The sequence below is a fragment of the Carettochelys insculpta genome, chromosome 5, assembly GCF_033958435.1.
Source record: "Carettochelys insculpta isolate YL-2023 chromosome 5, ASM3395843v1, whole genome shotgun sequence".
NCBI lineage: Eukaryota > Metazoa > Chordata > Testudines > Carettochelyidae > Carettochelys > Carettochelys insculpta.
The window spans coordinates 15,309,031-15,335,175 of record NC_134141.1 but is presented as its reverse complement, the minus strand read 5'-3'; positions in this window follow the sequence as shown (position 1 = coordinate 15,335,175).

The window sequence follows — 26,145 nt, the reverse complement described above, 5'->3', positions numbered from 1 at the left end:
CTCACTACAGTATCACAAAGGAGCTCTCATGGGGGAGGAAGGGATGAGCAGACGACAAGGACAACAGTTTGGTCCATTTCCAGCTGCAATTATCTATATTATATATATAGGTAACATTGTAAGTATGGATGTAAAAACAATTACCATACTGCCACCTCCAGTATCAAGGCAAGAGAAATGGATGTAGCCAGTTTACTATCCGAGTGACTTTACAGGTGTTAAACAAGGATGGTGAATCCAAATAGCCAGTGTCTGTATTTCACATTACAAAGATTATGGCCAAATCCTGCATTGGGATACATATTTCACTTCAATTCACTTCAAAAGAGTTGGATGGGTTAAAATGAAAAAAAAGGAGAATGTGGTTCATTGTGTTCAATGTGTATTACAGCTTTATGTTTACCTAATCATCTAAAATGTTCCCATCAGCAATGCAAAAGGAAAGGAAAATAGCTGACACTCACATTAGTGAGTTAGCTATCTGAAGAACCAGACTTAAAAAAAAAAAGGAAAATCGAGCTTGTTTAGAAGAGTATCAACCTCTTAAATGAGAGAGAACTTCGTATTTTCAGTTCAGAATTCCCGTTCATTAAGCTTTAGTAAGGTGACTTAAGTACATAATATTCCAGTACTTTTATCAAAGATCACCCAGACAGAGTATTGTCCCAACTTTTGCTCTTCTAGTGTTAATATTAAAATCAAACCCCCTGCAAGAGAAAAGAAAGTACCATCCACAAGCTCTGCGTACCTGGCCAATAATTTAAAATTATGAAAGCAAATGTTTCAAACACATACAGCTTCTCCCTGCCTCTGGCTTCCCCTCAGTGGTCTGTCTTAATATGTCAAAAGTTTATATTTTTGAATGGTGGTCAAAGGACCCTTCTGGTGGACCTGTCAGAATGAGGGTGTATCTGAAAATCAAAGTTTATTCGAAATAACAGATGTTATTTTGAAATAACTTTGCTACTATCTACACAATGCAACTGCTATTTCAAAATAATTTCAAATTAACAGTTGCATTGTGTAGATGCTAGCAAAGTTAGCATAATTTCAAAATAGCAGTTGGCTTATTTTAAAATAGATAAGCTTCATTCCATGAGGAAAAGAATTGGGAATAAGGGAATTTGAAAGCCAGGGTTTCCATTCAAAGTGCCAGCAACTACATGGCACTTTTACTTTTAAAATGACCCCACTTTGAAGGCTGCATCTCATGGGAATATGCAAATAAGACACAGAATATTTAAATCCCCACCTCATCTGCAATTTTGATCCCAGGGATTTATGTACTCCCTCCCAAAGGGAAGGGGTGTGTAGACATGGCAATTGTGTATGTAGATGTGTTATTTCGAACTAAGCGATTTCAGAATCTGTCTTGTGGAATAGCTTATTTTGAAATAGTTTTGCTGTATAGACATACCCTGAGTCAGCAAAAGAACTCTTAATTCTGTGTGCCTGTGCCTGGACCTATCATCTTATGTCCTTCACAGAGATCTCTCGTGCTCAAATTGCGTCTTATTTAGCCTGACCTTTAAACAGTTCAGCTTTTCTAACACAGTTATTTAATATATATACTCTTGATATTTTGGAGACTAAAAAAAGGATAAAAAAGTTATTAGGTCATTATGTCCATTGTCCTTGCCAGGCAGCATACAGTCCTTCAACAGAGGACATATTAAAATGATAAAAGCCAAAAGAAATCTCAACTGTACTTTTCTAACGTTAGGTGCTTTCATATGCACAATATTTTCACTAAAATACAAGGTTTCAATGTTGCAATATTGAAATATATCACAAAATTATTTCTAACCATTAGAGATGCATATTAGTAATTTAGGTGCTCGCTTTACCCCTACCAAAGAGGATTGGGGTAAGGGACAACATTAAAAATGAAACACACAGTGGAACTTACTTTGGAAATTCACCGCTCAGGTCTACCCACGTGAGTTATGAAGCTCGTGTACTAGATATAAACTCAATTAACCTGCAGCAATCAGCACAGCTTTGTCTTCTAGACAAAGGTGAGACTTATGTTTTTTTGTCAACTAATGGGGCTCTTTGTTTCAGCTCCTGTTTTATATCATTGTATTAACTAGATATATAGTTTTTCCTCAGATTGTTTTCTTGGCCTTTAAGAACATACTGCTGCTAAGTGCACCTTGTTCTGTCCATTTATGGATGGTGAAAAAGCCAGAAGTGAGCCTGGCAACTCTGAAATGTACTGTTATGGTTACATGGCTTTCTGCACCTGTGACCCCTTCTCTTGTGACAGTCTCTCTCCACCCCTCAGATTTCAGACCTTGTGCCTTTGCTGTCCATAAGATGAATCTTCTTTGTGGTCCCTTGATAGCGAGTAGGATGTCTTCATGTTACCTTCCTATTTGTGAGTCCAATGATGTCTGATCAGCCCAATCCAGGAGCCACAGGACTTATCATAGAAGGGGCAGGTGTTAGTAGTTTTTTGAATGGAGCAGGGCAGTTTTTGCCACTCTTCTTCTTCACCTCTTGTCTGCACTGTGGGGGGACCTCTCAAATTGTGCCAACCCCTCCTGGATTACTGCTCTCCACTGGGGACTGTCCTGGACAAGGTTCTCGCCAGTGTCAACACTGATGCTGCACTTTGTCATGTGTGCCTTCAGCATGTCCTTATATTGCTTCCTCTGGCTCCCAAGGCTCCTATGGCCTTCCTTCAACTCCAAAAACTGAATCTATTTTGGAAGGCGCTGATCAGTTTTCTGAACCCTGTGACCAGCCCAACAAAGTTGTTGCTGATGATTCTCACAGTCTTAGATTTGGTCTGCGGGGTATAATATCCAGTGGATCAACTATGTTTACCCCGCAGGTCTGACAGGGTTTGAGAGCAGTTCTTGCCTTTGGGAGCTTGTGACCCGTGAATTACAGTGACCAAAACCAGAACTAAGGAATTGTTAAATCTTAACATAAGAGCAAAGAGGTCTTCACACATCTTACCAAACATCCTGTCCCTGGTGCCTCAGTCTCAGTCGCTTCCTCTTAACTCTCACCGCTCATTCCCACCTCTGTCCTTTGTGATTCTGTTTGAATCCACCCACATGTTTCTCAGCTGATATGCTTGGACCTGCTGCCCAAAATGAGTTTGGTAAGCAACTAGAGGGGTCCAACTGGGGCATCAAAGCTACAGGCTTCATTTCTCTTTTAAGTGTTTTACAATGACTTCCTGCCCCTTTAGGGTTTGTTGAAAGATGTCTTATCTCAGCTCCTTCCTGTTGTTTCCCCAGGAATTGTTTCCTTGGCATTAAACTAAACATATTCATACAGTAAATATCACTCACGCCGTGCATTTTTGTTGGAAAAAAAAAAAGGACCTGGTACTCAACCAGCTCTCTGATGCAGGACTGTCAGGGTCTCTGTAGCTGGGGCTGCCAGCAGGGCTGTGCCCCTGCCAGATCCCCGCTGCAGGACTGCCAGGGATTCCCATTCCCTTGGCTGGGGTTCCCATGGCTGGGGCTGTCGGCAGGGCTCAGTGCCCCTGACAGCTCCCCAGTGTGGGGCTGCTGGGGTCCCTCCCCACTTACCTCCCCCTGGCTAGGGTCCCCATGGCTGGAACTGCCAGTGGGGATCCACATCCCAGTCAGCTCCCAGCCCTGGGGCTGGTGGGGTCCTCCTGCCTCTTCCCAGCTGTGGCTACATGGCTGGGGCTGCCAAGGTCCCCGTACTCTGTAACAGCATGTACTGGCACGATAAAACCACTGCTTACAAGAGTCAGACATACAGAACAGAGGATTCAAAAATTTCACACCCACATCATGTAAAAGTCATTTACTAGTGTTGTTACAGAGCAAGAAAAAGAACTGCCACCCTACCCCCCACCACACATAAGGGGGGCACATTCTAATACTACCACCCTTACCCATGTTGGGTTGTACAGTATTTCAAGAAGTCTCATTGCAGTATTACACATGGTGAGCAAGTTTAGCAGCATCTACCTCAGGGATATTTCTTGTTGCATGTGACAAATAGTAAGCAATTCTGTTATGCTTTTATTTTTTTCCCTTCATTGGAAATAAGGATCTTGCTACTCAGAATGAATCCTTATGAAGTCTAATTCCAATAATGAAAGAGTGAACAGAGTCAGAACTATTTCCATTTCAGAAAGTTGCCAGCACCTGGGAAGTTCCTGAAGACAAAATAGTACTGTACTTGTGTAGTTACAAAAGAATAATGGAAAAAGTTATGTTTGGATCAACTATGTGACCACTTAAAGTTCAAGTATTTGAGAAGTCGTCTCTCTGGCATGGCAAGATAACTAAAAATTGCAGGTTTTATATTTTTGAAAGAAAAGAGTCCTCTAGGTTATCCTACAACAAGGATTGAATGATTTATGTAAAAGTATGGTCTGAATCTATTTATTACTGTAAAATGCACTAGAAAAGACAACAACCACTGCATCTTTGGACAATCGGTGCAGAGGAAAGGAATGTTCCAACCACCTTCTTTAGAAGGCATATTCATTGGATGTTATGTTTAGACTTCAAATGAATATATGTTACATTGGGTTCAGTGCCAAAAAGCTACCAGATGCAGCAAAATGTATATATACTGAGACTGGTAGGTGTGAGAGAGAAAATGTCACTGGCTTTTAGGAAGAAAGGGGAAATGCTCCACAAAACATTTATCCTAAAGGAGTACCAGGACATTTCTTACTCTTAAAGGAGGTATTTTAGGAAAGAAATTGAATTCACATTTCTATTCTGACCTGTGTAGAAGGCAAGGTCTTCAGTTACTGAAGACTGGTGTATAGTCATTGGTGCCTGTGACACTAATGTGCAACAGCTGAGAATCTGGCCCAATTTTTTTTTTATCTTCTACGAAGATTTAGAGTCAACTAAATAATTTTTGTGGTCTGCTGGATTCTGGTATTTTAAATTTGGAAGCTGGATCTCAGTTTCAAAAGCCAAAAATACCAAATGGCTTTGATTTGATTTGTGGTTTATCGAAAGGGGAATGTACACTAATATACTGCCAAAACACGAACACTTTATCAAGTGATTTTAGCTTCTTTTATTCTCATTAAGAGCAATAATAAAATAGTCATAATGAAGGGATTACTTTCCTTGATGGTAAAAGGGATATTTTGGGGCTGGGGGGCGAGGGGAGGTTTATGTGTGAAAACAAACAGGTCAAAGTAATAAAGGGGAAAAAAAACCAGATATATAAAAAGCTTCTTCTCAGAGATGAAGTATTATCTGCCAGTTAAAGACAGTGCCTGTGACTCCTGTCTTGGACTGGTGACTTGATAAAAGTCTACCAGTACCTATAAGAGAAAGAGAAGAGGGAGAAAAAGACATCACAATAGTTAGGAGCTGAAACCTAGACACATTTCAGACCAGAAATAAGATACAGATTTTTAAATTATTATAGTCAGGTACTGGAACAATTTTCTAAGAGATGAGGAGTTACCATCCTACCTTCTGGAAAAACTTTCCTAGAGATGTGGATATTACAATCACTTTGCACAAAAGAGGAAGCTTCTTGGCACAAAGTCAGATGACAAGTTAGAGGCATCATCCCAAACGAAAGGCAAAGCTCTTGGAAAGAAAGGGACAGAAAAGCAGAGGATGTGTATAAGCATACTCGTAATGTGGGTTCTGAATTCCATACAAAATATCATTGGCAGGTGGTTTACCCCTTTGCAACATTAGCGATCAATTACAAGAGTAATTCTATTAATTCCAGTGGTGAATGAGTGATACACCATCAGGTCCCATGTGAAGAAGATATTAAGATCCCACTTTTATACCGAATAACACCTGGCTGCATGACCAGAGCCTATGAAATCAATATTGTAGTGAGTTTTTTTGCCTCGGTTGCCTGAAATTCCTTATAATACTATAAATTGAAGCTTTGTGGAAAAACCTCCAAAAGGTTCAAAATCAGAGAAATTACATCTTGCTTAAATGGATACAAAGAGAATGGTGGTACTGTTGGGACCCTCTGAGATGCTTACCATAGTAATCAATGTCGGGAATACAGCTTTAATTCAGTAGCAATTGGTAATAGTTTAAATTCATCAAATTTTCTGGTAACAGTAAGACTAAAGGTAGAGTTAAGTACTGCACAAACTTAACTGTTGGTGCAATTGTGAAACTGTGGCTCCGTAGAAGTCAAAGAAGAAAAAGACTTAATTGAAGCCAGGATGTCTCACAATATAGGAAAAGGTTATTGACTCTTGACCTAAGGCTGCGTGGGTAAAATACACAGAAGTCAGGGCGGAAGCATAGTAACCTTTCATGCAGTAGGTCATGCAGGACAAATCTGTCGGTTCAAATCCAAATTTCTCAGAAAAGAGGTTGCATTCTCTGCAGATAACTGGAAGAATAAATGGTGAACACATCCTGCCATAGACTTCAAAAGACAGAAAAGTTTAAAAACTAACTTCATTCAATGAAAATACTACTGGGAAGGCAAGTGGCCAGCAGCATACTTTTAATTTTTCCAAGATGAAAAAATTTCAGGTGTGACAGAATTACCCCTTTGCTAATACTCTGTCTATATCAGAGCTAGCAAGCAAACAAATTAAATTCCTGTCTTGTGAATTAGTTGGCCACTACAAAAAATGTGTGAGCAGCCCTTGGTTTTTTATTCTTTTTTCCTGTCACAGACTTGAATGTCACTTTTATATGTCCCATCTTTTCTGTAAATAAATTTGGACCCAAATTCCACACAGTGGGATTTTTACTAGACTTTCAATCAGAACAACTAGATGAAAGCACAAGAACTCCTGCAGACTGTATGACATTCTGCTGGCTACAAATGTATTTTTAAAATAACTAGTAAGGCTGCCTATTGGGCCCCAAACCCTTGAAGAGGTAGACAAGGCTGAGTCCTGTCTGCCACACTTCCATATTTGAGTAATAAGCACCTTTTATTGAACACATGGTAATATTTCTTTCCACATAATTTGAAGGGAAATAATCATTAGACAATAGAAAATCATCTGCTGTTTTACATGTTCACATGAGGTTTCACCCTCACGTCAGTTGTGCCTATTGTTCACTTGGTGTGAGCCCCAGGTAGGTGAATCTCGTGTTGGCATGCAGTGCTCTTTTGGCAGTAGAACTGGTTCACTTTTGCTGTGCAGGGAGCCGTCTATAGATGAGGATGCATGCATCACTGGCAAGACATTAAGCACTTCTCTGTGACAACTCCCTCTATAGCAGCACACCAGCAGCAGCCTGGTAAGAGTTATGGTGGTATGGGCAATGAATCCACTCTTATGTTAATCCTCTATCCTCCTTTTCAGCAGAAGGTGCTTACAGATTGCAGGAGCTACTTCAGACCACCTTCAGACTGAGGAAAGATGTGCAAGAGAATATGCTCATCTTCAGTGATGTTCATGGCAGTGTTGCAGTTGACATGAGTGGAGCCAGGGCGTCATCTACAATTTCAATATCTCATCTAATAATGTGATTGTCATTCATCTTACGCATTAATGATGATTGGAACAGTGGCACAGGTTTCCCAGCTGGATGTAGAACTAAAGTAGTTTTCAGTTTTGTAAATATTTAAATAAAATGTTATCAATTTCCCTTAAAACATGGTTTTCTTTAGAAAGTCGAGGTTTTAAAAAGGGAAAGAAATGGACTGTTGATAAGCCTGATCCAAGGGCCACAAAAGATCCTAGAAACAACGCCCATTGACCTGAGTGAGTGGGTTTTGAAGGAAGCCTTACACGCACCAACTGACTGGCTGCAAACTAAATCTGTGGCAGCTCATTGCACATGCACATACTCAGGCTGCAGTTAAGGTTAAAGTCCCAAATTAAAGCCTCACAGATCTTCTGGTTTCTCCCCACTTCTCCTGTGGGGAAGGTAACTAAGGCTATGTCTAGACAGCTCTGTAAGCTTGAACAAGTGACACACTTTGCAATACACAAATTCCATAGCCTATTTTGAGTAGATTTTGAACTGGGCTATCTTGGCATGTGACGCTGTCTAACCAGTTCCACATGCTGAAATAAAGCCCTATTTTGAGGCATCCTTGTACCCCTCATATGATGAGGTATACAGGGATGCTAGAAAAGTGCACCATTATCTCAAAAACTGTATCCCAAAACAGCTCCCATCATCTAGACATAGCCTAAGAGAAAGAAAGTCAGTCCAGGCTATAGATCCTGAAACTACAGTTAGATTCAGGCCATCAGACATGTATGTCCACATGTCATCCTCATACAAATAAATACAATCTGCCTGTATAGATTCAACTGCAAGACTGGGGCCACAGGTTAGCCCCTTCTCTATGCATTGGCTCCATTCCTCTTCCACTCACTGGGAGCAGAATTTCTCCTTGTGAAGCTGCCAGACAAGTTATCCAGGGTTGGTAGAAGACTTGACCCATACCACAGTGATGTCATCTAACAGGCATGATATCACCAAGTTACTATTTGGAAACTTGAATACCCAAGTACTGGGTGTTAGAGAGCCTTTGGACTTACAGAACTCCACACATATTTTCTAGAATGGTTGCAATATTTTTCATGATACCTTGAGGCTGGGGTGAGAATTGCTGTATAATTTGGAGTTATTTCATGTAGGAAAAAATGTACATTTCCAAACTTGCATGTTTCAATTAAAAATAGCTTAGTCAAAATCAAAATTTTGAAAATTCATAAAGTAGTTTTATATTTCCCTCTATTTTTTCCACCCAGGTGCAGAATAAATTTTATGTGCACCAAAGCATGTGCAGAAGTGCACCACCAGAGAAATCCATGCCTCCAGCAGAGTGTGGCTGTGGGCTCTCTTCTAATCAGCTGGGTGGCACCTGAATTTCTCCTGGGAGCCGCCCAAGCACTCAGTTTACAGAGAACACTGCTCTGGTATCAATTTTGAGTACAATTATATAAATTTTCCTTCAGAATCTAGACTTATTTGTGAAAAAATCAGAGAACTCAAACTTGCCTGTTTTCATTTCTCCCCCTCTCCTTCAAGACTGCTCAAAATATGAGTTCCTGTTTTCAAGTTTTCTGTTTTCATTGCAAATAGTTTGGCCATTCGTATTAGTTCAGTCATCAGGCAGCAATTTCATCTGAGTACATCACATTCAGCTATAAATTGTCATTCTTTGTCTCAGTGCAGTCACCTTATTTTCTCACTCTGTTGCCAGAGACTAATAATCTGTAACAAAGCTGTGTGCCCTACATACTGAACAGGGGAAATTACTAAAGGGGAAATTGGCCACAGACATTGCTCACTCACCCAGGCTCTATGCTATTATTAAAAGTGTGACCACTCTCGGAAGAGTGCCTACCTTACATAAAAATGGCACTTTCTGATTCAGTGGTTCTGTTTCCACTATATATATATCCAAGATCAGTCACCTACCTCCCAAGTAATTCTTATGGCTTGTACACAGTAAATCATTCTTGTACAACATACTCATAACCCCATGTTTAAAAATAAAATAGATCATAGTGATAATCAGTGGTCACATATGGAGCAAACTTTGTATCTTGGTTAGCTTTGTAGTTAAACACTTCAGACCTTCAGCTGCAGCAGTGCCAGTAGTTAAAAAAAACAAAACAAAACAAAACTATGGACATGGTTCCTGATTTCAGTCTGCTCCGCATTATGTACACCTAAAGGGAGACTCATTGAGGTTTGATCAGTAAAATCAATATAAATATAGTCAAATTAGAAAAATACTAATGCATACTAATCACCGATAGCTCAGGCTGTAGAAGTAATTTTATGGCATGCTATAGAAGTATGCAATCTTATAATCAGAGGCTGTACCATAAGACACACATGCAAAGGTGAAAAGAGAAGGGGACAATCTTAGCTTGGGACTTAATTCTGAGTTTTGAGACTCAATAAATGGTTTTTTTTTCACATAGCTTTTAGATGGCACTCCTTTGGATTTTTGGGAACAGAAAAAGGAAATCCTACACTGTGAACTATTTGGCTAGCATGAGAAGTGTGCCCTGGCCCATATGCTTCATGAGGTCTATAAAAGGACGCTTTAGTCTTTTGCAGCATAGGAGTGGTAGAAAAGTTGACTTTTATATATATATATATATATATATATATACATATATATATCAGCTCTTTCTGCATGTATCATTGCCGGCTGACAGCTGCTCTGACCCTGTGGAGGTCTCAAATGCTACAGGCAGGTCACTCGTAAGTCTTTCCTTTTCCAAAGTGAACAAGGAGTCCAATACAATAAAATCAAACAAGCCAGCTAAGTGGCAGTTCTGCAGAAAAGGATATGGGGGTTTTAGTAGACAAGAAGCTGGATATGAGTTCATAGTGCACCCTTGTTACCAAGAAAACAAACAGCATATTGGGCTGCATCAGTAAGAGCATTGCCAGCAGATTGAGAGAAGCACATTTTCTCTCTATTCAGCACTGGTGAGGCTACATCTGTTTTTGGGCTCCCCACTACAGAAAGGATGTGCACAAACTAGAAAGAGTCCCACGGAAGGCAACAAAAATGATTGGGCTCCTGGGGCACATGACTCGTGGAGAAATTGCGAAAAATGGTTTATTTAGTCTGCAGAAGAGAAGAATGGGGTGGGGGATTTGGTAGTGGCCTTCAACTACCTGAAGGGGGGGTCCATAGAGGATGGAGCCCAGCTATTCTCCATGGTGGCAGATAACAGAACAAGATGCCATGGTCTCAAATTGTTGTGGGGGAAGTCTAGGTTCGATATTAGGAAAAAAACGAAACAAAACAAAACAATTTCACTAGAAGGGTGGTGAAGCACTGGAATGTGTTGCCTACGGAGATGGTGGAAACTCCATCCTGAGAGGTTTTTAAGGTGAGGACTGACAAAGCCCTGGCTGGGATTATTTAGATGGGCTTGGTCCTGCCTTGGGCAGTGGGTTAGAGTAGTGACTTCCTAACTCTAATCTTCCATGATTCTATAACTTTTCACCTTACCTAAATTCAATGCTCTGAAGATCCTTCTCCCCTCCCTGAGCTCTGCATGACTATCTTCTCTCTGTTGTACAGAGCAATGTAACCTCAGGGTTTCCTCAAAGGAGTGCCAGTTATACACCTTTCCAGCGATCTATGAGGGGAAACCAGGCCTTCCTTCTTCCTAGGCCTTTCAGTCCAGGGACCTCGCTGTGAGCAGCTAAGGTCTGCTCCCTCAAGGGTTCCTATATTTCTCTCTAGCTTGGCCTTTTTTTCTCCTATTCTCTTCTTCAGCTCCTCCCATTCCTCATCTGTACAGCTGCTTCTCTCTAGGCCTTTGCTCTATTCCATAACAAGAAGAAACAGACTACAGGGTTCTCCTTTCCCTACAGTTTCTTTTTCCTTTGGGCTTCCTCTCCTTATGATCACTTTCCAGCTGAGTTTCATCTTAAGATGGGCCTGGCTCAGCCTCTAAGGGCAAGCAGGTGTTTTAATTGATTTAATAGGTGTTTTTAGCTCCTATCCACCTTTTGTGACAGGAAGCACTACATACTGGAGCACATAGCCTATGAGGAGAGGCTGAGGGATTTGGGCTTGTTTAGTTTGCAGAAGAGAAGACTGAGGGGTGATTTGATGGTGGCCTTCAACTTCCTGGGGGGTGCTCTGAAAGAGATGGAGAGAACAAGGTGACAAACAGCAAGGAGAACAAGGGTTAATGGTCTGAAGTTACAGAAGGAGAGGAGTAGGCTGATATTAGGAACAACTACTTTGCCAGGAGGGTGGTGAAGCACTGGAATGTGTTGCCTAGGGAGGTGGTGGAATCTCCATCCCTAGAGGTTTCTAAGTCCCAGCTTGACATAGTTATGGCTGGGATGACTTCGCTGGGGTTGATCCTGCTTGGGGCAGGGGGCTGGCCTCGATGACCTCTTGAGGTCCCTTCCAGCCCTGTGATTCTGTGATACCCTCCTCTGCCCCCATTACAGGACAACTGACATTCCATCAATAGTTTAATATTCTTTTGTTCTGAAACTGTGATAAACCCCTGCATCCCAGGAGTGATAATATTTGCTGAGAAAAGGAATGAGAGACGATCATTCTTTCCCTTTGTTTTCCAACTTAAGCACACTTTCTCCTATCCAGTGTGAAGGAAGGAAGTGACACCACTTGGAAAACTCAGCACTTCAGGTGCACTGGCAGAAGCTGACATAACAGCACAGCTTTCAATCTGCATAATTTGAAATGTGGGTGTTTGCAGGGAAACGGGGCGATATTTTGTTAATAGTGCAGTGCTATACTCCCCTATGAAAATATTTAAAAAATGCCGAGCTTTTGGCATAACATTATCCATACCAAATTTGGGATAAAACTCAACAACTGTGCTTCTCAGAAACATTTTGATGAGTCTTGGAGGTAAGTCATGTCTGGCACAAGTCATTTTCCAGTGTCTTTAGAGGGACTGATTTTTTCAGAGACATAGTATTCTCTCATATGAGCCTTTCAGCGTGGTAGCAAGTGGTTTTTGGGAGTTCCCTGTGGAAAAATCACTTCTTTTCTCACTGAGAACCCTAGGGACAGTGTAGCTTTTGTCATACAAGTAAAGAGTTGCAAATCCTCAGTCTGTTCCAGTGCATCCTGACCACGTTGTTTCACTTCACAGCCACATTAAAGAAGCAATATATAGCATAGTATTATACTTGCAAACTGTAGTGTGCATAGATAGATAGATAGATACATAAATAGATAGATAGATAGATAGATAGGCTAGTTTTCAATTGGTTATAACTTGGTTAAAACTAAATAATTGTTTTCATCAGACCATTTCCAGCACATCCCCCTTTCTGGAGGGCTATTTGCATGGCAGAAAGGCAAAACCATGGAATGTGGAGTGGTGCAAATCAGGAATTTAGTATGTAATCTTAGCAAGAGCCGCACAACTCCTACAACAGTGCTCAACTTTATCTCCCTGTAAGGGACATTACTCATTTTACTTCAACAGTTACCATCTAAAATATTGGGAGACCCTCACTTTTATTGTTGACAGTGATTTATATCCAAAGTAAAAAAAACCATGAAACAGATGAGAGGAGTTGTTCACATTGAGCAGACAGATACTAAAGCATGTTCACAACAACAAAATTATTTTTTTTCATGTCTCTCTATTTGAGTCTCTCACACATCATGTCTCACATCTGAGTCTTGGTCAGTTAAAAAGCATGGTGCTGTGATGGGGTGCTGTCCCAGAAATCCCCTGGGGAATGTTCCCTGGTGTGCTGATCGTGCCACTGGCACCCACCTTCTTGCTTTCTGGGGCTCCCCATTACCCTGTCCTGTTAGGCCAGACCTTCTAATCTCCTCTAGCCAAGGTACAGAGTTGGAGTTACCTCCCCCCACCCCCACAAAGCAGTGCAGGCACTGATTTACTTTATCTCTGGGAGGAGGTAGCTTTAGGATACAACACCCAAATAACAAACCCCCAAAAGGGATCAAGATGCCTAATAAATACATTTATTTCTGCTCAAAATCCATCTTTCTGGGCAAAAAATCAGCTTAGCCACATTTATCAATGAAAGGATTGATGTGCATAATGGTGTCCACCCAAGGTAACAATTACTTGCACTGGGCTAGATAGACTCATAGATTCATAGAATACATAGAACTGCAAAGACTTCAAGAGGTCATCAAGTCCAGTCCCCTGCCCTCCTGGCAGAACCAAGCACCACTGATAGCATATATATCACCATCTATAGCATATATATCGTAAACAAAAAAACTTAGGAAGCGTAAACAGTAGAATTTAAGTGGTTATAAGTGAAAGCAGGCAGATCAAAGTTAAGTTAATATGAAATAAATACACAGCTAGTTCTAACTTCCCTAAGACTTATTACATACAGATTCTTACCATAAAGATCTGTTCTTCTGTCAGGAAAAATCTTCAGTCAGTGCTGTTCTTTTTCTATGATTTCAGTCAACAGCTTTTCATAGTTCTTTGCTTCTTCTTAGGCAGCATGAGGCAGATTCCAAAGCAGCCTGAAGACAAAGAGCTGGTGGATTCCCACTGCTTAAATAGACTCCTTCAGAGGTCAGGAAACCTCTGTTTTACACCCCCATTGCCTATCCTGTGAAAAAAAACCCTGGATCAAAATGGCTTTCAGTACCATGTGATATGTTACATGTCTTTCTGGCCCCAACCATTTTCTAGATCTACAGGAGAATGAGGACTGCTTATAAGTCATTAAGCTGATCACCCAGTCATTAATGTTCATGTACCAGTAATAGCCCTCATTAGCATATGTTAATCTATAAACAGACATGCATTTTTAACATCACATACAAAAATGACATATGCACAAAATAGAATGTACAGATCCAGCAGATCCCAACATCAAAACTGATGTTTCAAGAGGTATTTTGTCCAAAGTATCTCCAAATTATGCATATATATATTCACAAGCCAATTTTCAGAAAGCATGACAGGGGGTCCATCACAGGCACCCACTGTAACACTTTGCATTTTTTCCTACTTAATTTACTGACATGAATGGCTTCACTCTGTTAGTACTGCAGTAGAACAAACCTATCTAAGTTAGATAATACTTAGTACTGCCATGAGTACAGGAGACAGGACTAGATGACCTCGGAAGGTCCCTTCTAATCTTGGGGTTTGACAGCCTTTCTGGGCCCCTGGGCAAGGTGTGTGTGTGTGTGTGTGTGTGTGTGTGTGTGTGTGTGTGTGTGTGTGGGCGGGGGGGGTTGGCTCCTCAGCACTGCCCAGAGCATGCTGCACCATGTCCCCTCCTCCCAACCTGTTTGCAGTGCTTCCTGGAGAGTGCCACACAGTGCTCAGTAGCGACTCAAAGGGCTTAGGGCTCTGGCCACCACTGCTGTTGCTACAGCAGCAGCAGCCACTGGGAAACCTGAGTCTTTTTGAATCACCAGGACCTGGGGCAACTGCCCTGTTTACCCCTGTTGGTTGGACTGCTTCTAGTCCCATGATTCTATCATTCTGCACAGAAAAATGTGCTGTATTCTATTTTGGCTATGGCTCATCATCAGAATTCTCACCTAAATTTACAAGCATAAACATCTTAGTTACCGATCACATTTGAGCCACAAAGAACAATGCTATTTTACTTGTAATCCGAACAACGCTGAGATGGATTGTAGCTATTAAGACACATCCAATGATGCCACTTGTACTGAGCCACCTATCAGATAATTCACACATTTTGCACTACCCAGTAGAGATTGTCCTTTCTTTCTCTACTGAATAAAATACTAAAAACAAGTTTAACTTAACAATATATGTAATAAAAAAACAACTTGTGACATATTACATTTGGAGGTGTCAGCAACACCAATGATTAAAATGGTCTCTTTAGCTAGCTGTTACTTTTCAGGCTCTTATTGAATAGGTATTGTAGAGAATGTTCAAGATTAGAGGCCCTAGTTCAAGATTAGAGGCCCTAATTTTCCACTCTCTTGCACTATGTGCAGCCACTTACATTGGCGCTAAGGGAGTGCAAATTAGGTTGAACAGAATCATAGCAGAATTGATGCATTTTATATCTATGAATCGGTGTTCTCAGAGATGTAAGTGAGCACTGAACATGCAAAACACTGGAAAAGGTGAAGTTTCTCTTCACCTGATGACCCTTTCCTGGCCTTTAAGAGATGTGCATTTCTTAGCAGACAGGGGTTTGTGTCAGACCACCATTATATTTGGCATTAGATGGCTTCCTTTTTTTCCAGCCTCAGATGTATTTTGTACAACACATCTAGGCAGGCAACTGAATATTGACAAAATGAAGATAATGGTTATATATACTTGCTAGAAATCTAAACACTTATGATGAGCGAACTACAGTGTTTGGCTTTAAATGAGGCTAGAAATTTGGTGGAATAGGAATAATCAATGTGACACAATAATAATAGGTGTAAAATGCACAGGAATGACAGTGTGGGTTGCACCAGTGGAGGAGTGGCAATATATAAGAAAGAAAACACAAATTCAAATAAACTAAAAATATTACAAGAAACAAATTGGACTACACAAACTCCCTGGAAAGATATTCCATGGTGTGAATAATATTAGTATAGTAGCAGGACTGCTTTTCTGACAGCCTGACCTGAATGGTTGCAATCACTGTCAAAATGCTAAGAGTGGTTAGAGAGGCTACAAACATAGAAAGCACAGCTAGAATGGATGATTTCAGCTATCCTTATATTGACTGGGTAAATGTCACCTCAGGGCATTACACAGACATAAAATTTCTAGACACCATAAATGACTACTGTGGTAGGGTTAGTCTCATTCCTGGGTCCTGGCCCCTGTTCAGTTCACTGGCCCCACTGTGAGGACCCCGTTGCCCTTGTTGGAGCAAGGAGGTGGTCTGGGGAGAAGCTGGGCCACACCCACTCATTCTGTGTTCCGACCCAGGGATACTGTGTGGCTGATACTGGTGAAGAATGACTCCCTTCGCCCTTGATACCACAGCTCTTCTCTCTGGGCCACTTCCCCAGACGATCCCCCCACTAAGTTCTCCAGGTAGTGGCAGCAGCAGCACATCCCCACTCCTTGATCGGCTCCAACAGGTGGCTAGCTCTTTCTAGCTTCCAGTTGAGTCTCAGGGGTCACCCAGATGGGGAGCAGCCCCTCACTGGTGAAGCTCCCCCTGCTCCTCTGCTGTCTTCACTTTTCCGAAAACTTTCCTTGCCTCTCTCTACTTACCCCCTATGTTCTGCTTAATCGTTTCTTACACTCCATCTCTGCCCTATTGGGGAAACGGTTTTTAAAAGCAGTCTTAAGTGGGACCAGCTGGCCTCAATTGATTTAGGGCAGCATCCTCCCCAGCTGCTCCCACTCTGACTGCCAGCTCAAAACAGCCCTGCTTTTTTCTTATTGTACTTTCTCCCCTTGTCTCACCCTGTCAGTCTACTTCTTGGAGTAGCTAGCCTTGGAACTCACAAAGGAACAGGCAATTCTTGATGTCGTCCTTAGTGGAGCACAGCCTATATCCAAGAGGTAATTATAGCTGAACTGCTCAGTAATAGTGACCATAATGTAATTACACTTGCCATGCCTATGGGGGCAATAATTCCAAAAAACAAAACAAAGCAAAGCAAAATAAAACAAAGCAAAAAAAGTCATCATAGTAATAGTAAAGTTCAAAGAGGGGAACTACACAACAAATTGGATGCTGGTTAGATTGAACTTAAAAGAAGCTATCACAAGGTTTAAATAACTTAATGGAGCATGGCACTATTTAAAAATATCATAATAGAAATTTCAGACTAAATGTATACCCCAAATATGAGAAGACAATAAAGACGTCCATAGAATGTTACCAGTGCTAAACAGCAGACCAATGAAGGTACTCAGCAGCAGAAAGGCATCCTTTAACATTTGAAAGTCAAATCCTAGAGAGGATAATAGGGAAGTAGATTAACTCTGGCATGTTAAGCATGGAGGTGAAGAAGCAAGTCAAGAAAAAAATTCAGAAGCAAATTGCTACAGAATTTTAAACTGACAAACAGTCAATGAGGCTACTACACAACCCAAGAGGACTCAAGGAAGACAAAGACCTGAAGTCACTTGGATAAGTTAATAAACAGGTTTAAGAGAAAGTACTTTGCCTCCTCCAACACACACAGTTAACCAGTGGGACTCATTGCCAGAGGATGCTGTGATGGACAAATGTAAATTATACAGGTTGAACCATTCTAATCTAGAACTCTCTTGTCTGGCAACATCCGTAATCTGGCATGTTTTTAGTTAGCCGGATAACCACTTACCATGGGTGTGGCCAAGGTTCAAATGGTCCCATAAAGTTTGTTTACAGCCTCCAGTCCTGGCTCTCATTGTTCTGTGCTGTTATTGATATGTAATTTACCCATAAATGTCTTCTAAAAGCCCAGTAAGCAGTGGAAGTGTTGGTAATGTGCTAGACAATATTGACCTCCTATGGTCTGGCTAGTCCTCTTGTCCGGCACCAGTTAGGTGTCAAGGGTGCCAGACTAAAGGGGTTCAAACTGTAATAGAAAGAAATATATTCATGGAGAAAAGGTCCATCAATGGCTATGGTGAGGGAGGTTATCCCCAGTTTGTGGTGACCCCAAATGCCCAATTGCCAGCAGGAAAAAAGAGAGGTGGAGCATTCCAACTGCCCTTTGTGTACCTTTTCCCCAAACCACTGGCAGTGGTCACCGCTGGTGACTGGATACTGGACTACATGGACCTTGGCCTGACTCAATATGACCATTCTTTCATTTTTATTTATTTTTGTATTTTAGATATAAACAACAATGAAATATGCCACTCCATAGCTCTAAGGTGCCCTGATACTGATTTTGACACAACCCTATTGGCTGAGATTCACATATATTAATAGATTAATCTTAGCACTCCTATGGAGCTGAGAAAGGTATTATCAGCCTCACTCTACAGATGGGGAACTGAAGCACCAAGAAATTAAGAGATTTGTCTAATGTCACAGAGAAGACTGTGGAAGAATCAAGAAGAAAATCTAGTTCGTCTGTGTCTTAGTCTAGTACCTTCAACACAAGATCAATCATCCTTCCTATATTTTGGCCACATTAACTGATTTGTGAGTGGACAACTGATTTGAGTAAAAACATATAGCAACATATCAGCAGGGACATGTTGGGAATTTTATTCAGAAAGCCATTCCTTTACAGCTGACAGACCATCTGGTGCGTGTTTGCTTTACAGGATATCATCCTTTCAGGTTGGTGGCCCTTGATCCTGTCTGATTTCTCAGCTGATTGATTCATCTACTTGACTGACAAACACTAATAATTATATTGTTTTCACAACCCACAAGGAGACATTCATAGCTGAATAAACAAACTATATGATTTTCTGAATGTTTATTATACATGAAGGAAACCCCCATGCTAAGGCCACAATTCTGACTTCATTGTGACTGTGTCTAGGCATGTGGCTCTCTTTGCAGATTCAGGGCCTCCCATTAAGATGTAGATAGCAGAGATGCCCCCTTTAATATCTATAACATGACTCCTAACCTGGAGAAAATACATGATTGCCACCTTTATAAAACTGATTAATTAATTTTATTAATGGGTAATTCAATTGGTTTACATGGGCAACTTTTCACAACCTGTGTACTTTATTGTTTCAGTACAAGTATATGGAGCCATCTGATCTACTAACCATAAGGTGATTCTAGCATTTTCTCCCTTTTTAACATAAAGATTGAATTGCTCTGAATTGCCCTTTTTCATGAAAAAGCTTGACATAAGCTGACCTTTAAGTACATTAGCAATTGTGTTAATTTCAGATGGAATAAAAATTAGACATATGCATGATGGTTTGCAGGGATAGTAAATGATGCATGGATACTGGATGTGTGAAAGAGATACAGACACAGATACACTGTAGATTTAAGGGAAATGAATGAGTATGCATGTGTTGAAAAGAATGGATGAGGGATGAGTATGTATGTGGGGGAGATGACAGATATGGTATGAAAATGAAAGGACATGTATGAGCAATGAGTGATGCATGAAGAACAGGGGTTTACTGAGTAGAGGACACAGCTCAAAGAGAAAGATACAGAGCGAAATACAAAGACTGAAGGAGTAAAAGATGGAGGAAAAGCATTTGCAAAGACAAGCTACATGAGAGAGAAAGCAAAGGTGGGAGAGAATGCAGAACAGGGAAGGAAAGACAAAAGGAAATGAAGGAATGATGGGAGCAAGACACCCTGAAAGAGACAAAATGATAAAATAGATAGAAAGTGTGTACTGACTGGGAAATAAAAGTATCAGAGACCTAGTGAATTTTATGTAAATTAAACAGACCAACTAATTTTAAAGTTGAATGTCAAAACACTGAAACCAAATATTATGCACCCAGGGCTCTGAACCACACTTTGTTCCTCATGACAAGATATATGAAAAACAGTTTTTTTGTTTTTGGAAAGCATAGAATTGTGATATCATAAGTTTCCACATAAAATGGCACAGGTTAAGAGAAAGAACACCTTATTCAGAAAGTTTCTTTGATCATTTTCTCAGTAAAAATGTTAAAAAAAATCCTGCTTACCATTTTCTCACAGCACTTGTGATTTATGTAAGTGTTAAAATGTTAGCCAATTACATTTGCAATCTGCTTCTCAGGTTTGCAGATGAGATCTAGAATGTGGTATCACTTGCAGGAAAGTTAAAAATGATCTAAATTAAACATTTCTTAATGTCCTTATGTAGCTGTTTATGTCCTTAAAATAAAATAATACCTACCGAGAGAGGGACTTACAGAACTGAGCTGATGGTAGGATGGCCACCGGGGTGGAGGGAAGCATCATGGGAGTCCATGGTCATGGTATGCTATCAGAGGTGTATTCCTGCTGAGGCACCTGGGCAATAGAGGACAATGGAAAGCATGAGGAAACTCTCATGATGAGCTACAGCAGCAATTTCAAACTTAAAAACAATCAGTTTGGGTGTTAAGTATTGAAGACAAATTTGAAATGTTATGTGGAAAACAAACACTACATGGGAAACTTAGTCAAAACCCAAATTTTGCATTAAATAATTTAGATAGAAAATGTTTGACTAAACAGACTAGTGAGTTCTGGAGTTCCCATATCAAGGTCTGTCTTAGGAAATCCTGTTCAGGAAGTATTTATTACTAGGTGAGCTCCTGCCTGCCAACTGGCAGAGGGCAAACCAAACCATGACTCATTCATAGCAAGCCCATTGCACACATTGTCCCAACATTTGATTGTCATTAACTGTATCTCAAAAGTATCACTTAAAGTACCATATACAAACAGGTATCATGTTGATTCTGAAAGTTACTTCACGATGCATGTACAAAGAATTGTACAGGTATTCTGGGAACATGTAATTAAAAAGTATTTGGTAGGGAGCACATGAAGCCCAGACAGCCTAAGACAAAGGAATGCATATTAACTTGTCTGACCAGCTTGACCAAGGAGGACAATGAAAAGTGCATTTTCATATGAGGTAAATAAAGCCATCAAGGTAGCAAGTGGAGGAGATGACTGCTTAGTGATCCTGAAGTGGGAATGGAGTCTGCCTTCCTGGCTTTTAAAATAGAGAGAGTGAATTATAGGGTAATATGAAAGAAGCAAAGAGGCATTGAAGTCACCTGAGAGAAGCAAGAAGTCAGTGCCTTTTTTCTGCCAAAGATTGATCCTCTTGCCAAAAATTTGAAACATGCTGACAATTTGATGTAAGAAAAAAAAACATATTTCTTGAATGAAATTCTAGACACTAGGAAGTGTGTTACTTTTGCTATATTGATAATCTTTCATATCTCTTTCTTCTTGCTTAAAATCACTTGAAACCATGTTCTTTGTTAATAAATTTATTCTTAGTGTTAAAACAAAGCAGTTGAGTGCTGCATATTAAGGTGAAATGTATAATCCCTGCTGAGTTAACAAGGCATTGTGTGCATTGGCTCTTTGGAGGCAGTGAATTTGGTGTTACATCTGTGAGTGTCCAGGGTATGAAGACTGCCAAATGCCAGGGAAATGTTTTGAGGAGGGCCCAATGTCTTGTTGGGGTCACCTGCAAGGAATAACTGGAACAGTGGAAACCAGGATGAGAGCATTGTGTGGTGAGCATGCTGCTGGTCAACATTCTGAAACAAAGCTTCACAGCAGAGAGCCACATGAGTGCAGGGCAGGTGCTGACAGAACCTTAGAGTGATGTTTTTGGAGTTCACCCGGACCACAGCGGTATCTTTGGGGAGTAAGTTCCTTACAGTCTAAGAGTCCAGTCATGCTCCCACTTAAACAACCAAACTCAGGTGGGAACAGGATAAAACTATACCAAACTAGTATGAAAGTCACCACTTGAACGAATGGACTTGCAGTTGGTATACAATATGCATTCACTCCATTGACAGTATTATAATCAACAGATGTTTCAGTGATATTTAATTTTAAAATTTTTTGGGCTCAGGTTCCTCTCTAATGATTCTTTTAAAAATCACTCTTCACTTTTTGAAACAAGCCTTTGTAAAGGCTCAAGTAGTCAGCTAAATATGCTAATTATTTTATCTCTTGTTTTAGCAAGGAGGTGGTTTTGGAACAATGCCAATCACTTTGTCACATCAGAAAGCCAGTGCCTCAGCCACCTAATAGAATATCTTAGCACAATCAGAGTTCTCAGAGGTAAGTTGCATGTCATCTTAAGATTCCAATATTAAACCTCCAGTGCTCTTCTTATATGACCTTTGGCTCAAGAGATATCAGCACAGGATGGTGCCAACACACAGTTATTCAGGTGACTGCCCTTCTTAAACTGTAGCATTAAAAAACTAGAATTGAAATAGATTCTTTAGGGGAAAATATACCAAAAGAAAGTCTTTATATAGCTCTCTGGTGACTGTGCTAAAGTTTAACTAATTTCATTTCAAAAGTAGTGAATATTTGTCGCACCCTTTATTATTATTTAGAACTCAAAAACGTGTGAAGGTCTTTTCAGGCATACATGACAAGAATCTGCCCCAAAGAGCAAGAAACTATTCACACAGATATGTGACGTCAAGGAAACTATTGTAATGCACAGCCACATGCCTGCCGTCATCTACAAAAAAGTTGCATCCAACAAGAGACTTACAGAGATTTTTATTTAATAGGAAATAATTGAAATTTGATAAACAAGATCATGTCTCATCCTGAGAGCACCAAACAGCAGCACATAAATCGTGAATTAACCCTTAGCAATAGCACTGGAGAGGTATGGCCCAAATCCTCAATGAAATTTTGGTGCTCAAGTCTACCACTGATATTCTCAAAACCAACACTTGGGCATGGCAATGAGGGTGATGGGAGATTACTAATGAAGTGCTCCCCCACAGCAACTTCAAAGTGTCAAACTTCAAAGCACCAGAATGCCAAGTAGCCTGGGCACTTCAAAGTACCCGCACAACTTCAAAGAGCCCTTTCTCCTCAAAATTTTGAAGAGTAAAAGCACTTTGAAGTAGTGCAGGCACTTCAAAGTGCTCACAGCTACACAGCATGCAGGCATTTCGAAGTTTGACACTTCGAAGTTACTGCGGGGAGAATTAGCCTAATGAAGTGCTGCATATTCACTGGAGCACTTCAGTAGAAATCTCTCATCACCCTGATTACCATGCCCCCTTCAAAGAAGGGGGCTAGTGTAGACATAACTTTAGTGAGTACCAACCCCAAGCTTGCCTAAATTTCTATCCTAATGTGTTTGCAATGCTACTGAAGCACTGACCTCCAACCTGTAGCTTAAAAATTACTTGAGGTCCTAGCTGAAGCTTCATGGCCAATCAACTGCAATTTTCAGACTAGATATTTTCCCCCATTTATTTTGATAGAAGGTGATTCATACCTTAGGCACACCTAAAAACTGATACTTTCCGATACCCCTGCAAGAGGGCTAGATGAAGGCTACCAATAGGTGAAAGAGAAGCACAATACCCTCACTATAGACAGTCTGGGTCAGCAGGTCTGGAATTTTGAGGGACGAGTGTTGATGCAGCAGAATAAAAATTATCTCGCCAGTTTGCTAGCAGACAGTTTAAAGGGATGAAATCCATTGGTAACAAACTATGTCTTCTACTCTGACTTGTTCAAAGGCTTTGATAGTTTCAGTAATAGATTAGATTTAACTGAAGACTAAACTTTCTGTGAACAAAGAAAAAAAACAACCAACCAAACAAAAACCACATATTTCCTATGCTCCCTTAATAAATTATTATATGGTAAAAAATTGTTGGAAAGAATGCATTTTACATGTTTAAAAAAATCCACTTGCAAAAGTAATAGATATGCAAATGAGCTATTTAACATACAGTAGCTATTTAAAAATAACTGAGTTCTATTGACATTGAGGAAGAGATTAGTCTATAAGCAATTCAGGCAGAATGTCTTTACGCAAAGTGTAATTAAATTAGAACTTTAGAAGATAGTTAACTTTTATAGGTTTTTTCTTTTAAGACAAAAGCTCAAACGAGCACAGACATACTTATGTTATCACCATCAGGTATTTTGCAATGATAGCCAAATATTACACAGTTGCATTCAAGAAAGCAGTTGATGCAGAACTAAATTGGAAAGTAATTATATACGGTTTTTTTTTTCCCCATTTCATGTAGCAATACAGAGGAAGTTTTAGTGAGACAATTATTGCAGACTGAACCCTAACCCTGGATAAGGGTAGGGAACGTAGGACTTGAGAGTGTACCTGTTAGCTTACTGCTAAATATCCAGAGGACACTTCAGGAGTCCTAGCCATATCTTGCCCTGCGCTATAGTTGGGGCCTTATAGCAGCTGATAACATCATTGAGGAAACATTAGTATTATATGTTTTATAGAGCCCAGTACAATGGGGCTGAGGCTGCAGGAATCTACTGCAATATGAATGTTGTTACTTATTGTCTGTATTACAGTTGCTTCCAAGAGCAACAGTTCTTGACCAGAACACCATTGTAAAAGGCAATGCACATGTACAGAACAATGAGATGGCTGCTTCCCCAGAGGGTTTGCAATCTAGCTCTAAACTTTCATTTTGGCAGGTAAGGGAGAAAGGAAATTAATGCATTACATGTAAAAGAAAATAACACATATTTAATATTTAAATGTACATATATTTGAATAATCATTTAGGACTGTAAATCATTTTAAAGGAAAAACTTTGGGGCTGTATTTCACATGACGTCTCCTTACTTTGCATACTCCATTAACCATACTTTAATAATTTTCCCCTTTCAGAAATTTTCATTTGGTAGCTTACGGATTGGTCTAAACCCATAGGGGTCAGTGGAAAGACTCTTTCGACATCCACTTATACCCTTATACCCTTAATTGGAATTTGAAACCATTTTGTATCGGATTGCAAATCTACAGAAAGTGAAACTGCTTTAATCAGTTGTCAGTCTGCAACTGGCAGTAGCTCCTGTCTGATAAGGCTCAATCTGTTGGATATATTGTACCGTTAACTTGCAACCTTTCAGTTTACAGGCTTTATGATGGCTTCATAGATAATTGGCTTGGAAAGAAGCTAATTGTTTATCCTATTCATGGAAGTACTTCTAAAATCTTATTTAGTATTAACCCTCCCTAATGTTATGGGTACTTTAGTTATAAGAAGTATGATTTGCTCAGTGGAAAAAATTAGTTTGTTCAAGACTAACTGAAGTGTATATAGCGGTCTAGGAATTCAAATGATACCAATTATGTTTTCTCTGTTAGAAAACAGATCTTAAACCCACACAAAGATAACTTACTGTATGCGTTTTGTATTTTATGAGGAAATAAAAAAGAATTGTCTAATCTCTAAAATGTCTAAAAAGTCTTGCCAGCAGTAAAATGTTTGAATGGATTTTGGAACAAAGCTACAATCTGCCTCATAAAGATATAGTAAATCTCATTTCTAAGATCTTGCACAAACTTAAACCCTAAAGATCATTATATATTTTCTTCTTCAATGGGGGTATGGTACTCACCCTGAGTGGCGAATACTAATAAAGTGGTGTGATGAATATACAGCACCTCATTAGGCTAATTGCTCCATGGCAACTTCAAAGTTGCAAACTTGGAAGCACCAGCATGCCATGTAGCTGTGGGCACTTCAAAGTGCCCATGCAGCTTTGAAGGGCCCTTACGCTCCAAAATTTTGAAATGAGATTTACTATATTATTATTAGGTATGTTGAAGCTTTGTTCCAAAACCCACCCAAACATTTTACTGCTGGCAAGACTTTTTAGACATTTTAGAGTTTAGACAATTCCTTTTTATTTCCTTATAAAATGCAGAACACAGACAGGTAAGTTATCTTTGTGTGGGTTTAAGATCTGTTTTCTAACAGAGAAAACATAATTGATATTGTTTGAATTTTGGGGACTAAGGGTGGAGTTTGAAGTTGCATGGCTTCTTTGAAGTGCCCACGACTACATGGCATGCCAGCACTTCAAAGTTTGCAACTTTGAAGTTGCAGTGGGGAGAATTAACCTAATGAGGTGCTGAATATTCATTGCCGCTCCTCATTAGTAGTCTCCGCTCTGGCTGATTACCATGCCCCCTTTGAAAAAGGGGGCTAGTGTAGACACAGCTCAGGTGTCTTATTCATAAAAGTTGGCTAATAGCAGAGAGGTAGCCATGTTAGTCTGTATTCTATCAAAACAAAAAAATCAGTCATGTAGTCCTTTAAAGACTAAAAAAGTAGATCTGAAGAAGTGGGTCTGGCCCATGAAATCTCACCACCTA